At 38.4% G+C, this 15,975-nt stretch overlaps 2 non-coding genes across 2 annotated transcripts; both read left to right on the top strand.

Moving 5' to 3' along the window:
- Positions 1 to 8,853: 8,853 nt before the first annotated feature.
- On the top strand, positions 8,854 to 8,960 carry LOC122305855. The gene has a single exon (XR_006241280.1). It is a non-coding gene; the product is annotated as a small nucleolar RNA R71 (small nucleolar RNA).
- Positions 8,961 to 13,882: 4,922 nt separating this feature from the next.
- On the top strand, positions 13,883 to 13,989 carry LOC122306002. The gene has a single exon (XR_006241425.1). It is a non-coding gene; the product is annotated as a small nucleolar RNA R71 (small nucleolar RNA).
- Positions 13,990 to 15,975: the final 1,986 nt, after the last annotated feature.

Below are 15,975 nucleotides of genomic sequence, written 5' to 3'. Positions count from 1 at the left end.
TTACAAGATACAAATATGTTTCAAACCAACTACAAAGCATAACCCCAACTCAATACTCCGGTGGAGCCGCCTCCTCAGGTTTAGCCTCCTCCTCCTCCTCCTCGATCTCTGCATTAAAATCTACAGTACCAAAAATGGTGCCGCAGGTAAGTAAAGATCCAAACGCCACTAGATAAAAACATATTAAAACTCAAACAATATGCATGAAAGAAAGCCAATACACATATCCCATAAAACGACATTTTTCCATGCATGCCAAAAATCCCAGTTGGCCCCAAAAATGTATTACTTTCCAACTCACACCAAAAGTCTCATTTGGCCCAAACCTAATAAAGGGTTAGAATTGCATAATTAAGTTGTTTAAATGAGTGATTTATTTTATCAAATAAGAATTGAACACTTAATTATCCATCAAATTCTAATATTGAATGTCAAATTAATTGATGCCAATATTTTTGCACATCAAAGTCTCATATTTGCCCTTGAAATACTTAAACTATAATATCATTTCATTTATATATTGTAGGGCATTTATGGAAGGAAAGAAAGAATGGGACCTATGAGGAAATAGAAGAATTGATTATGGTTTTATAGAATCTCATCTAATAGAGATCAATTGCACTTCACTCGGACAGCCAACAGTAGCAGCATGTTGCAGTAGAGTGGGGCTGGTTTATTTTATTTTTCACTCTCTTTTCATTGGAGACCTTCATGCAGCAAGGAAACTCACGCATGCAGCATCACATGGAAGACAGATGGGCTCTTTACTTTTCAACTTGTTTTTATTCGGCTGGAGCTTTTCATTTCCTTCGGACAGTTGAGCAACGGAGCTGGGAGTTTTATTTCATTTCTTTCGTTCCAGACTGGAGCAAGCAGAACTTCTTGTTTTTTTCTTTTTACGTTTTAGTCCAGGAGGTCGGCGGAAGGCTGCTCTGGAAGTCTCCGTTGTTTTCTTTTTTCACTTCGGCGTATTGTTTTTTTTTTTTTTTTGTTTCAGTGGTACGGAACTCATTTTCATCTTGGGAGATTTATTTCTTTAGCTTAGTTTTTTTTTTCATTGCAGAACAGGGGATGGACGGAAGCTCTGATCCTCTCGCTTGTAGTTTTATTTTTTTGTTTTTTAGTTTGGACGTTAGGGTGGTTGACCGGTGCAAAACTGCAAGTGCACAGTATCGTAGTTTTATAGTAAAGTAATAAGTAGAGTATCGTCCTCAGGAATCGGTACCTTACTCTTGCCAAATACCAAAATTATACTAATCTCAATTTTATCTAGAGGAATCGCTAAGGTTTTTGTAGTTGCAAATAAACTTAGATCAACTCAAAGAGAAATAAGCAAAGAAAATAAAACTGACTTTCAAAAATCAAATTCAATGGGGAAGAAAACTTCTAGGAAATCGATTTCACCTAATTCTTCACTATGCTTTTCTCATCCAGCTAATTTAACTTAAACCTCTTTTGTCTATTAGCAAATCTCTAATTCGTCCAAAAGCCTCTTTCGATAGTCAATTGGAATTGACTCTTGGTTATCAATTCACACAAGAATATGCAAATTCAATAATCAAGAACGCAATAAGATCAATGATTTAATGACTACATAGGTTCATACAAGTCTTTCGATCTCTATACTTACCTATGCTGAAATATCCAAGATCTACCCTATGATTCCCTTTTTCGATAGCAAATCACAAGATTACTTATCATCTAATCAATGGCCAGTTAATTAGAAGCAATAAATTCAGAATAAATCAGATAAACAAAGAGATAATTGCATTAAATTAGCATAGACAATCAAGCATAGTTCGGAAATAGGTTACATCGTTTTCCTAGAATGAAGAAAATTTAGCTCATGCTAGAAATGGAATTCAACATAAACGAATTCACCATAATTGTTCTGAGAAGATGGGAAGAAGAAAATAAACACTGAAAAATCCTCCTTGCAGCCTCAACTCGTCGTCAAAAGCTCAGGGGAACGATTCAACGCTTTTCTCTCGTCCTGTGCTCGTGTATGATTCCAACGTACGTGCAATAATTGGAATCCGTCTCCAAACTTATGAATTGAATCCTTCTAGCTGTGTTTTTCTGTCCCAAAGAGTGTTCTCCAGTCAAAACTCGCGGCTCTAGAGTGAAAAATGGCTTTTATATGGTCCCACGGCGGAAAACCTAAAATCTGTCAAAATACGATGTTCGCTCGAGTGGGGTGTCGAGCGCGCGTCGAGCGTTCGACTTTGCCTGATTTCGCTCGAGCGGCCAATGTCTCTGCTCGAGCGATCTTCGTTTTTTAGCAACCCGCTCGAGCTCCCTGTCGAGCGGCAGTCGAGCGTTTGAATCTGCTTGAATTCGCTCGAGCAGCCAAAAGCCTCCGCTCGAGCGAACTTGTAAAATCTGCAATATGAAATTTTGCAAGTCATCAAATACCCCCAAACTTACAACTTTGTTTGTCCTCAAACAAAAAGAAAAACAAATGATAGTTTAGGCAATATCAACTCGACCCCAAAGAGAAGTATCATCACTCACCAAGCTTTTATGAATTTAGATTTTATCTCTAGTATCTTACTCTTTTAACATCAAAGATAGCAAGAAAATCAATCAAAAATTTTGCAATTTGTCAAGCAAGAGTTAGGTGTTTACTTCAACCTAAAGCTAAGACCTTGAGTGTGTGTGTGATATAGTCAATTTTAACCTCAAACCACCTGCAAACTCAGATAAAAGTAGAACAACCAAAATCAGAAGAATTCTCTTAAAACTTAACCCCATAAGTCCAATTTTCAGAAATCCTCTCCACTAATGTAGTCAACACCAAAATCAAAGATCAAAAAGTCTTTATTAAGGTTGTAATGATAGGCCACAGGGTGAGGGTTAAGAAAGAACTGGATATAGGAAATTAAATCAAACTGGGAAAATACTTAGTGAAAAGAACATTAAAAGAGAAACTCACATGATTCAAATCATAGCTCTTTCTTGGCAATATGCTCATACTTGTGGCATTATTATTGCTGTAATCACTGATGTAATACCAACACTTCCCTTAACAAAATTTGAGGTAATTCACTTTCCGCTTGGCGACTTCTTTTTCTTTTCTTTTCTTTTTCTTTTTCTTTTTTCTCTCTCTTTTTTTTTTTTTTTTTTTTAATCACTTCCTTTCTTCTTCTTCTTTTTCTTTGATCAAACAGAGCAAACATAATACTTTTCATCATGAAACCAATTTTCTCTTTTAAATGTAACTCTCCACCAAAGTATTTTCTCAAACTATCAACGGTAGATTCATTGTTTTTCAGGCTTAGAGCGGGCATGGTTTATGTAGTTTAAAGAATCAATAAAGGCTCATGAAGGCTCAAGGGGGTTGACTATGGAAACACACCATGTAATGATGGCATGACATTTAGGACGGCTGGGAAAGCTTTTTGGTTATGCCAAAGAAATGCCTAGATCATTTCTCTGATATTTGGTCTCAACTAGGATTTCGCCTCAAGGACCCATCAACGGATTCTAGAGCAAAGCAAAATCGAACCTCCCTCTTTCAATTAATTCAACTTCTTCTCTTCATAAGCAAAATGGAATAAGAGAAAAACGACTATGTGCTCAATTGTGTTCAAGGTCAAAGATTTAAACCAAAGTACCCACAAAACTTCACTTGACATAAAAGAAATTTTTGAAAATTTTTCTCAAAACCATCTTCAATCACAAATTTCAGAGTCATAGAGAATTCAATCTTACTCCAATGCATGCTTGGTAAGAGACTCAAACAACCCATCAACAACCCAAGACTTAGAAAACAAGAGGATCAAATGATTATAGGAGTTTACACCCCCAAACTTAAACTAAACAATGTCCTCATTGTGATGCAAAAGTAAAAAGGATTGAAGAAATAAAGGAACTTCCCTGGTTTCATGGTGAACCTTCTGAGGTTTTTAAATTTTTCAGCTCTTTATTCATGCTAAATAAACCTGCATCAAAAACCAATTTATTAATACTTAAATAAACAAAGATAATAAAATAAATGAAAGAGTGAAAGATAGATCTATGGGCTGCCTCCCATAAGCGCTTGTTTTAAAGTCTACAGCTAGACTTTTCAATCCTCATCACTTAGGATCTCCAAGAGGAATATATGCATAGTTCCTCTCCATTTGCTCTCCATAGTAGTGCTTCAATCTTTGACCATTAACTCTGAAAATATTCCCTGCCTTGTCCTTCAAATCTACTGCTCCAAAAGAGGAAACTTCATGAATTGTATAAAGACCCGTCCATCTTGATTTTAACTTTCCTGGGAATAGTTTGAGTCGTGAATTGAAGAGTAAAACTTGTTGTCCTGGAGCAAACTCTTGCCTAAGAATCTGTTTGTCATGCCACTTCTTCGTCCTTTCTTTATAGATCTTTGCATTTTCATATGCATCATTCCGGAACTCTTCCATCTCATTCAATTGAAGAAGTCGCTTTTCACCTGCTGCCTTTAAATCAAAGTTAAACTTTTTCACAGCCCAATAAGCTCTATGCTCCAACTCTACAGGAAGATGACATGCCTTTCCAAACACTAACCGGTATGGAGACATCCCGATAGGTGTTTTAAAGGCTGTACGGTATGCCCACAAAGCATCATCAAGCTTCTTCGCCCAATCCTTTCTATTGATTTTGACCGTCTTCTCAAGGATGTTCTTGATCTCTCTATTTGAAATTTCAGCTTGACCATTAGTTTGAGGATGGTAAGCAAGTGCTATCTTGTGCTTCACACCATATTTAGAAAGAAGATTCTCAAATAACTTGTTGCAAAAGTGAGTCCCTTCATCACTAATAATAGCTCGTGGAGTGCCAAATCTTGTGAATATGTTCTTGTGCAGAAATTTGAGCACTACCTTTGCATCATTTGTTGTTGTAGCAATTGCTTCCACCCATTTTGACACATAGTCAACTGCTAGCAAGATATAAGCAAAACCAAAAGAAGGAGGAAAAGGCCCCATAAAATCTATTCCCCAAACATCAAACAACTCAACTTCTAAGATACCTTTCAATGGTAACTCATGACGCCATGAAATATTTCCCATACGTTGGCACCGGTCACAAGTTTTCACCAAAGTGTAACTATCACGAAAAATGGAAGGCCAAAAGAACCCACTTTGAAGTACCTTAGCTGCTGTACGGGTGGCTCCAAAGTGTCCTCCATATGATGAGGAATGGCAATGATGGAGGATGTCTTGCATCTCTTCTTCCGGCACACATCTTCTAATGATTTGATCAGGGCATCTTTTGAACAACAAAGGCTCATCCCAAAGATAGTGATTCACATCATGCAAAAATTTCTTACGTTGATGGTAAGTAAGATCAGGTGGTAAAACTTTACAAGCTAGATAATTAACAATATCAGCATACCACGGAAGCTTGATCTCACATGCAAACAACTACTCATCAGGGAATGCCTCTTGGACCACTGAATCTAGTCTTTCTTCCTCTTGCTCTAACCGAGAGAGATGGTCAGCCACTAAATTTTCACTTCCCTTCTTGTCTCGAATCTCCAAATCAAATTCTTGAAGAAGGAGGATCCAACGAATTAGCCTAGGCTTAGCATCCTTCTTGCCAAACAAATAGCGAAGTGCTGCATGATCAGTGAACACTATCACCTTTGTCCCAATGAGGTAGGACCGAAATTTGTCACAAGCAAACACCACAGCAAGCATCTCCTTCTCAGTTGTTGTATAATTTAACTGAGCTTCATTCAATGTCCGGCTTGCATAATAGATGGCTCTAAACGGCTTGTCTCGCCTTTGCCCCAACACTGCTCCAATTGCAAAGTCACTTGCATCGCACATAACTTCAAAAGGTTGACTCCAATCAGGCACAATCACAATTGGTATTGAAATTAGCTTCTCCTTGAGTGCATTAAAGGCCTGCAAACAAACAACATCAAAGTCAAATGCAGAATTTTTCTCAAGAAGATTACATAAAGGTTTAGAGAGTTTAGAAAAATCCTTGATAAATCTTCTATAAAATCCCGCATGTCCCAGAAAACTTCTGATTCCCTTCACATTCTTTGGAGGTGGTAGTTTCTCTATGGTTGCAATTTTGGCTCGATCCACCTCAATTCCTTTGGATGACACTCTATGGCCCAGCACGATCCCTTCTTGAACCATGAAATGACACTTCTCCCAGTTCAGGACCAAATTCTTATCTTCACATCTCTGCAAAACAAGAGCTAAGTTATGCAAAAAATGATCAAAAGATGTACCAAAAACTGAAAAGTCATCCATAAATACTTCCATTATATCTTCCACCATGTCAGAAAAGATAGCCATCATGCAACGTTGAAATGTCGCAGGGGCGTTGCACAATCCAAATGGCATCCTCCTAAAAGCAAACGTCCCATAGGGGCATGTGAATGTAGTCTTCTCTTGATCTTCAGGGGCTATAGCAATCTGATTATACCCCGAATAACCATCCAAAAAACAATAGTAGGAGTACCCAGCCAATCGATCCAACATCTGATCAATGAATGGAAGTGGAAAATGATCCTTCCTTGTTGCTTTATTCAACTTGCGGTAATCCATGCATACACGCCATCCCGTGACCGTTCTTGTAGGAATGAACTCATTATTTTCATTTTTCACTACCGTCATTCCACCCTTCTTTGGTACAACTTGCACTGGACTTATCCATGAACTGTCTGAAATAGCATATATAATTCCAGCATTAAGGAGTTTCAAAATTTCAGCTCTCACTACTTCCTTCATTGCTGGATTTAATCTTCTTTGGTGCTCAATTGTTGGCTTGTAAAGCTCCTCCATTAAAATCTTGTGCATGCAAATGGAGAGACTTATTCCTTTTATGTCAGAAATAGTCCATCCCAAGGCTGTTCTATGCTCCCTTAATACACGCAGCAACTTTTCCTCTTCTTCGGGTGTGAGTGATGTAGCAACAATCACTGGAAAGGTATCACTATCACCCAAGAATGCATAGCGAAGATGCTCAGGTAATTGCTTCAACAACGGAGTATTTTTCTGCATCTTTTCTTTATCATTTTCAGATTCACTCTTTGGTACCACCGGCTCTAGCTTCCCCACTTCATTACTAAGTGATGTAACCTGCTGCAATGCTCCCAAAGTGAAAACATAGTGGAGAAATTCTTCACTAACAAAAGGCAAGTCAGATTCACAAACAACAGAATTTTTAAAATCAAGAGCATGAGATGAAGAGGTGATACAGCGCTCTAGGTGGTCGGATGGCATATCTTCTTGAAAGGCCTCTTCTACACATTGCTTAATGACATCTACCCAAAAGCAAGTACTTGGATCTTGTGGAAATTTCATGGCTTGGTAGATGTTGAACATAACTTCTTCCTTATTAACCCGCAATGTCAATTCACCCTTTTGAACATCAATTAAAGCTCTTCCCGTGGCCAGGAATGGTCGCCCAAGAATTAGTGGGACATCTTCATCTTCTTCCATGTCCAACACCACAAAATCAGCAGGAAAAATGAACTTATCCACCTTTTCCATTACATCTTCTATGATCCCACGTGGATACTTGATGGACCGATCCGCTAGTTGCAAGGAAATTGTTGTATGCTTCATCTCTCCAAGTCCTAATTTCCTGCAAACAGAAAATGGCATAAGATTAATGCTAGCACCAAGATCACATAAGACTCTATCAAAAAATGAATCTCCAATAGTGCAAGGCAAAGTGAAACTCCCCGGATCTTTCAATTTTTGAGGCAATTTCTTTTGAAGAATGGCACTGCATTCTTCAGAAAGCTTCACTGTTTCAAACTCCTCCAACCTTCTCTTCTTGGAAATGATGTCTTTTAGGAATTTGACATAGTTTGGCATTTGTTCCAAGGCATCTGCAAAAGGAATATTAATGTGAATTTTCTTAAAAATATCCAAAAACTTAGAAAATTGCTTATCTAGTTTTTGCTTTTGAAAACGCTGAGGGTAAGGAAGTGGGGGAGCAAGAATAGGAGGGTTGTCAGGAAATGAAATTGTAGGAGGCAAGTCGGTCTCCTCTAGTGTATCATTGACAATCTCCTCTTCTTCCACTTGATCTTTGCTTTGGCCATTGTTCGCAGCGGTAGGATTGGACTTGCTCTCCTTTAATGGTGCCCTCTCAATTACTTTTCCACTCCTAAGTGTGATGGCCTTGCATTGTTCCTTTGGATTCACTTTAGTGTTGCTAGGAAAAGCTCCTCTTTGTTGGGCATTGATGGTAGTGGCTAGTTGCCCAATTTGCACTTCAAGATTCTTCATAGTGGCTCCCATATTGCTACAATGAGTCTCAATGTTGTCCAACCTTGAATCAGTCTTTTTAAACCTTGCATTAGTCTCTTGAACAAAGGAAACCCTGGCATCCTCAAGTGACATCTTCTTCTCGCTTGGTTGGCTATCAAATCCGGGAGGATGTTGAGGTTGCAACACATTCTTGGTATTTCCATATGACAAATTCTCATGATTTCTAAGCCCTGGATGATAGTAATTTGGCATAGGATTACCACAATAATTGTAGTTCCGATTGTTGACATATTGAACTTGTTCTTGACTCGCCTCATTGCTTGGAACTATCATGCTTGTGGATGCAACATATTCTGTACTTTGTGGTATCCTTTGTGTTGTCAAGGCTGAAATCTGATGAGATAGAGTAGCTACTTGAGCGGAAAGAGCTGCTATCGGCTCCAAGTCATGAATTCCAGCAACCTTCTTAGCCAAAATCCTCTCAGTTGGCCATTGATAGTTGTTTGAGGCCATTTCCTCCAAAAGTGCAGTAGCACCTTCAGCTGTCTTCGACATCAGAGTTCCACCAGAAGCAGCATCAACTATAGTTCGAGTTTGCCCATTTAACCCATTGTAGAACATCTGAACTTGCAACCAATCTGGCAATCCATGTTGTGGGCAACGTCGAACCAAGTCCTTATACCTTTCCCATGCTTCATAGAGTGACTCAAAATCATTTTGCTTGAACTGGCCAATCTCACTCTTGAGTTGGGCTGTTTTTGCAGGAGGAAAGAATTTAGCAAGAAACCTCTCATCCATGTCTTGCCAACTAACGATGCTTCCCGGTTGTAGAGATTGTAGCCAACCTCTAGCCTTGTCCCTCAAAGAGAAAGGAAACAATCTCAGTCTAATGGTGTCTTCAGTAACACCATTGATCTTCACAGTGTCACAAATCTCCAAAAACATAGCCAAATGAATATTGGGATCATCCAGTGGTGATCCGCTGAATTGAGCCTGCTGCACCATGCTAATCAAAGCTGGTTTGAGCTCAAAGTTGTTGGCATTGATTGGCTGGCGCATTATGCTCGAGTAATTTCCATTCACAACTGGCCGCACATAGTCCTTCAAGGTGCGTGGTAGTACCTTACGATCTTCTTCAGCCATAGCTAGTATCTTAGTTCTTCTTAGTGATCTAAGAGTTCTTTCAATCTCCGGATCAACAGGAATAATGTCACGAGATCTAGTACGGCGCATCCAATGTCAAAAACACACCTGTAGAACAAATTAAAACAAAATTCTAAATTAAAACCAAGATTACTTTGTATCGATATTGACGAAAAGAATAAGAATAAACCAATCCCCGGTAACGGCGCCAAAAACTTGACCGGTGCAAAACTGCAAGTGCACAGTATCGTAGTTTTATAGTAAAGTAATAAGTAGAGTATCGTCCTCAGGGATCGGTACCTTACTCTTGCCAAATACCAAAATTATACTAATCTCAATTTTATCTAGAGGAATCGCTAAGGTTTTTGTAGTTGCAAATAAACTTAGATCAACTCAAAGAGAAATAAGCAAAGAAAATAAAACTGACTTTCAAAGATCAAATTCAATGGGGAAGAAAACTTCTAGGAAATCGATTTCACCTAATTCTTCACTATGCTTTTCTCATCCAGCTAATTTAACTTAAACCTCTTTTGTCTATTAGCAAATCTCTAATTCGTCCAAAAGCCTCTTTCGATAGTCAATTGGAATTGACTCTTGGTTATCAATTCACACAAGAATATGCAAATTCAATAATCAAGAATGCAATAAGATCAATGATTTAATGACTACATAGGTTCATACAAGTCTTTCGATCTCTATACTTACCTATGCTGAAATATCCAAGATCTACCCTATGATTCCCTCTTTCGATAGCAAATCACAAGATTACTTATCATCTAATCAATGGCCAGTTAATTAGAAGCAATAAATTCAGAATAAATCAGATAAACAAAGAGAGAATTGCATTAAATTAGCATAGACAATCAAGCATAGTTCGGAAATAGGTTACATCGTTTTCCTAGAATGAAGAAAATTTAGCTCATGCTAGAAATGGAATTCAACATAAACGAATTCACCATAATTGTTCTGAGAAGATGGGAAGAAGAAAATAAACACTGAAAAATCCTCCTTGCAGCCTCAACTCGTCGTCAAAAGCTCAGGGGAACGATTCAACGCTTTTCTCTCGTCCGTGCTCATGTATGATTCCAACGTACGTGCAATAATTGGAATCCCGTCTCCAAACTTATAAATTGAATCCTTCTAGCTGTGTTTTTCTGTCCCAAAGAGTGTTCTCCAGTCAAAACTCGCGGCTCTAGAGTGAAAAATGGCTTTTATATGGTCCCACGGCGGAAAACCTAAAATCTGTCAAAATACGATGTTCGCTCGAGCGGGGTGTCGAGTGCGCGTCGAGCGTTCGACTCTGCCTGATTTCGCTCGAGCGGCCAATGTCTCTGCTCGAGCGATCTTCGTTTTTCAGCAACCCGCTCTCGCTCCCTGTCGAGCGGCAGTCGAGCGTTTGAATCTGCCTGAATTCGCTCGAGCGGCCAAAAGCCTCCGCTCGAGCGAACTTGTAAAATCTGCAATATGAAATTTTGCAAGTCATCAGTGGTTCAGACTAGGGCTGGTCAGCTGGTTTTGATATTATTTGTCATTTTCTTTTTCGTTTCACAACTCTGCTTCTTAGCTCTTAGTGGTAGGCGGCTGGTTATTTTTATTTTCTTTTCCTGCATTTTTCCAGATTTTGGAATTTTTAGCTAGTTTCATGTTTATTTTGCTTTTACGTTTCCGTTTTGCAGACCAAGAGCTATTCGGCGCATAGTTATTTACTTTCTTTCCAGTTTTACGCTCGGTTGGGCATATTTTATTTTTATCTCGTGTTCAGTCCTACTTTGCGTTGGTAGACGGTGGCACTTTCTCGAGCTTTTGAGTTTTTTTTCTCTCTTCGTTTCTTTTCCATTTTTTTTATTCAGCACTCAATTTTTTTTATATAGCTTTGCTTAGATTAATTTTTGTTGTTAAAAATATCATGTGTAGCTAATTTTTTTAAGCTTGGGTTGTGGAATGGGACGCGATTTGTTTTGGATTCTAGATCGATGCAATATTTTGTTGATAATTGTTGATTTCACTATGTTACTAGTCGGATTTAAATTGAAAATAGATTGCAGCTTTTGCTCTTATTTTGTTGTTGACGTAAGGTACAACAAAAGCTTGAAAACTATCAAGGCCTCTCTCAGTTGTTTGTTAACGTGTGTTTGACTAGTAAAGTAGAGAATCCCTTAGGAAAATATTGCAAAACTTGAGCTTAACTTTTTATCTTCCGATTAGCAATGCCTTGATTGGATTGTTAATCGAGAAAATTATCTAGAATCCGAAATAAAGAGAGTCTCATACCCAACCCAAGTGTTCGTTAATTTGTTTTTTTATTAGAAACTAAAATTTCAACTTCGATTTTTTTTTATTTTTCATCTCTCATAATCGACACATTTGTTACTCAAAAAAATCTCATATACGCTTTGATAACCCTTTGTCCCTGTGGAATACGATCTTGGACTTATCCTTGATACAACTTGACACTTTTACACTTGGAAGCACATTCGAGACCGAGTCAAAACCCAACTCATATTAATAACCAATTAACCCAAATGCACCATGACCTCCCCTAGGGGTCATCCGCACATCCTGGCTCTTGTGCCACACCGCAGGTAACGACCACGCGTGTAACACCTAAACGAGCGATGCCCAGTTCCACGCCCCGCGCGTTCGTAGCCAAGCATCCTCTAGCCCTCGCCAGCGAAGGGCCACAGAGTCGGTATGAGAGCGTTACCATCCCGCCCGCTCCCGTTGTCGCCCAGGGATAACTCAGGGGATGTCACTCAGTATATTACGCTCCCGAGTGACCAGAGGAGCTCCACCGAGATAATATCCTATCTCGGCTTGGGGTTGTGATACACACACCCGAAAATCCCTTTACACATATAAAACCGGATTTTCTCAATTTAAATAAAATGCACGTGAATGCACCATGTAAATGCAACCTCAAGGCACAAACCAACCAACCAATCACAAATCAACAAACCAAGCAACTCCGTCCTCAATCCATCCAACCCCTGAACTCCTCGGACTCAGTCCGAAATCAACCGACCAACCAAATAAATTATTGTAAGAGCAAAAACATATTTAAATCTAAAATTAAGTTTGGAAAATACTTACAACGCTATAAGGTATTTTTTGAAAGCTTACAACGTTGTAAAGGGTGGAGAAAAAGCAACGTAACAGTGTATTTTACACTGTGGCCGTGGGTAGTAAATTACCCACTTTCGAACGGGGACAAACCAAGACATGAAATTGATAGGGAATGGTCTTGAGATATTTATGAAACTAAAGGAAGTGAGCTTTGGCTGTGGGTGGTGGTGTAACCGGCGGTGGAAGTGCAAAAAGGGGCTGAACGGAGTTGAGCTCGTGGGAGCTGCTCAGGCAACGGATTGGGGCCAAAAAAGGGTGGGTTAGGTCAGGAAGAGGTAGGGGAAGAAGTTGTGAAGAGGTGGTGGCCGGAGGTGGAACGACGGCCCCGGAATCGGCAAAAAGCCATGCGGCTTAGATGTGCTCTAGGTGGTGATCGGCGGCTCGGATGGAGGTGATTTTTGGTGGGGTGTTCACCGGCCGGAGGGGGATCGAATGGTGGTGGCTGTGTCGGCCACGTCAGCCGGTGGCGGCGGTTCTAGGCGGGGGGTGCTAGACGGCGTTGGTGAGGAAGAGAGGGGGGTCGGGCATGCTGGAAGAAAAGGAAGAAGAAAGAAGAAGAAAAGAAAGAAAAAGAAAGAAAAAGGAAAAAGGACAAAAAGAAAAAAAGAGAAAAGAAAAAGAAAAGATGAGGAAAAAGAAATGAGGTCCAGTCCTCACCTCTGGAGTCCAAAAACTGATCCGACGAAAACGATTTTAAAAACCGTAAAACGACTAAAATAAATTAAACACCACATCAATTTAAATAAAAATTGATTTAAAATACAATAATTTAAAATAAAAGAACTAATATAATAATTAAACTAAAAACAACTCCTTCAGTGAAAATACACGTAAAAACGGGGTATCACAAATTTAGTCTTTTACATGTATTGATCCATCTTTTGCATGTACTACATGAACATCTCCTCCAATGTTAGCTTATTTTCTTGCTGAGAAAAAATGTTGAGGTGGTCTCGCCAACCCTTGATTTTTGCTCCATGAAAAGTTGGGGTGCTTCCTCCATCTGAAAATTGAATGTGTTTTTATGCTAAAAATTTGACACGTAACTCGGTTGGGCGAAAGGATTCCACACTTGACAATTAGTGCTTGAGTGATATCCTACGTAGTGATTACAAACAACATTAGTTTGAATAGTATTTATGTTCATCTTACCTAGATGTTTAGATAGATTTGCCATCTGAGCCACCAACATGGAGATAGAATCAAGTTCAAAGATGATGGCCGGCTTCCTTGGCACTGCATTCTATGCAGCCTATTAATAATTATTAGATGCCAACTCTTCCTAAAGTTCATATGCAGCTTCATGCATCTTATTCATTAACACTCCTCCAGCGGCTGCATTGAACATGAATTTATTTGTAGCTCCCAAACCATTATAAAATGTTTAAACTTGAAGCCATGCCAGAAGTTCGTGACGAGGGCACTTGCGCAATAAGTCCTTGTACCTCTCTCATGCTTCATATAATGATTCACCCTCAAATTGGGTGAATGTAGTGATATCATTTATTAACTTTGTGTCTTTGCTGGAATGAAATATTTTGCTAAAAGTTTTTGTGCCAACTCCTCCCATGTAGTAATGATGTCGGGAAGCAAAGAGTTCAACCAAGCTTTTGCTTTTTCCCTAAGTGAGAAAGGAAAAAGTCTCAATCGATGCGCATCATCAATCACTCCATTGTATATAAAAGTATCATAAATTTATAGAAAATTTGCAATATGGACATTAGGAACTTCTTGTGGCAGCCCCCGAACTGGACAATCTGCTATATCATTTGAATGATGGATGGCTTGATCTCAAAATTATTGCCCTGTATAGCTGGCCACCTTATACTAGATGTCGCCCCATTGACCGTGGGCATTGCATAGTCTCTCAAAGCTCTATTATCTTGGCCGGCCATGGTGAATGCAGATGTAGTAGCCTCTTGTTTCTTCTTTTTATTGATTCTATGTAAAATTCTTTGAATCTCAAGATTGAAAAGTGTAGCCTCTAATGGTTTAGATCGGACCATACACTTCTAAATCCTAAAATAGAAATAGAAGAAAAGCAAAACTGAGGTCTATTTAAACAAATTTTAAAAATAAATAAACTAAAATCTAAATTAGTAACAATCTAGCTAGTATCAATATCAATAGCAAATAATTAATCCCTGGTAACGGCGTTAAAAACTTGTTGTGCTGAAAATATCTGCAAGTGCACATAATCGTAACAAGTGGTAAAGTGTTTTAAAGAAAACGGATGTCAAAACTACAAAGATTATAAGCTATTAAGTACTGAAATTTACTAAATTAATTACTATTTGGAAAACTGAAATTTAAAGAATAGATCATCTAAATTAAACTGAAGAAAAAATTAAGATTTTAAAGATAATAAGAATAGATCTAGAGCGTTTGATTTCACCTAACGAATTCCAAACAATTTATTCTTCCTTGTTATAGAATTCCAATATCCCAAGTTGATGATAAAAATCCCTTAACTATTCAATATTTTCTCCAGAACAATATTAAAAATATCTCCAATTAATAACTCCATATCTCTATGTGAATTTAATTAATTGGAGACTCATTAAGTTGTTTGTATTTTTCCTAAAAATCACAGTAAAGTATCTCTACTTTTGCTCAACTAATGGTGCTTAATCTTAGAACTCTAATCACAAATCACCTTTCAGTCTTATTGCGATTTAATAGATCGAATAATAATTAGTTAGAAAATTGCAAGCATTAAGAATAAGTAATAAACACTTAATCATAGAAATATTGAAAATAACATAACTTAGAATATAAATTGTGTGTTCAATGTTAGACTACATCAAAACTCTAAAAAATAAAATTAGCTCATAATGAAATTGAAAAGAAAAATAATAAAATTAGTGCTCTTCATTGGAGTCGGTTTGATGAAGCATACGGCTCTAGCCTCTGCTCTCCAGATTCACCTCCTTCAACGAAACTTAAAGATTAAAAACTAAACTAAGAAGTAGACATCAAACTATCGGACTCTAAAACTCTGACTCTCTCCAAAGCATCCCACAAGCTGGGATTAAATAGCTCTCAAAACTTCAAATGCGGAAACAAGATCAATGTGGCCATAGTCTAGCCTAAAATCTAGAAAATAGTTTCTAAGATAAATGTTTCCCAAGAATAACGGGATTATCTAAAATGGAAGATTCAGTGATAAACGCTTGACTTGAGGAGTTCAAGAGGATTTGGTGGTCAACAGATTGATTGTGGAACTCGGGGAGGGTCCCATCAGGTAGATGCCATGTACGCTGAATATAACTAGTCTCATCAGCCAATGGCCGAGATGTAAGGTTCCTGACCGAGATGAAAGACTCTCGATCAGGATGATAAACCCCACTTGCCGACCTATACTGAGTGGTAAAGCTACTCGCCTTTGCTAATTGTTGTCCATGATGTCGTTTAGGTAGGTAGCTTAAGTTGGTCGTTTAGGCTCAACTTTGTTGCCCAAGTTAGTTAGCTAATCTAAATGCTCGGAACCTTGACACCA

Source organism: Carya illinoinensis, chromosome 3 (genome assembly GCF_018687715.1).
Source record: "Carya illinoinensis cultivar Pawnee chromosome 3, C.illinoinensisPawnee_v1, whole genome shotgun sequence".
In the NCBI taxonomy this organism is placed as follows: Eukaryota; Viridiplantae; Streptophyta; class Magnoliopsida; order Fagales; family Juglandaceae; genus Carya; species Carya illinoinensis.
The sequence above is the reverse complement of the archived record's forward strand: the minus strand, read 5'-3'. Positions and strand labels throughout refer to the sequence as shown.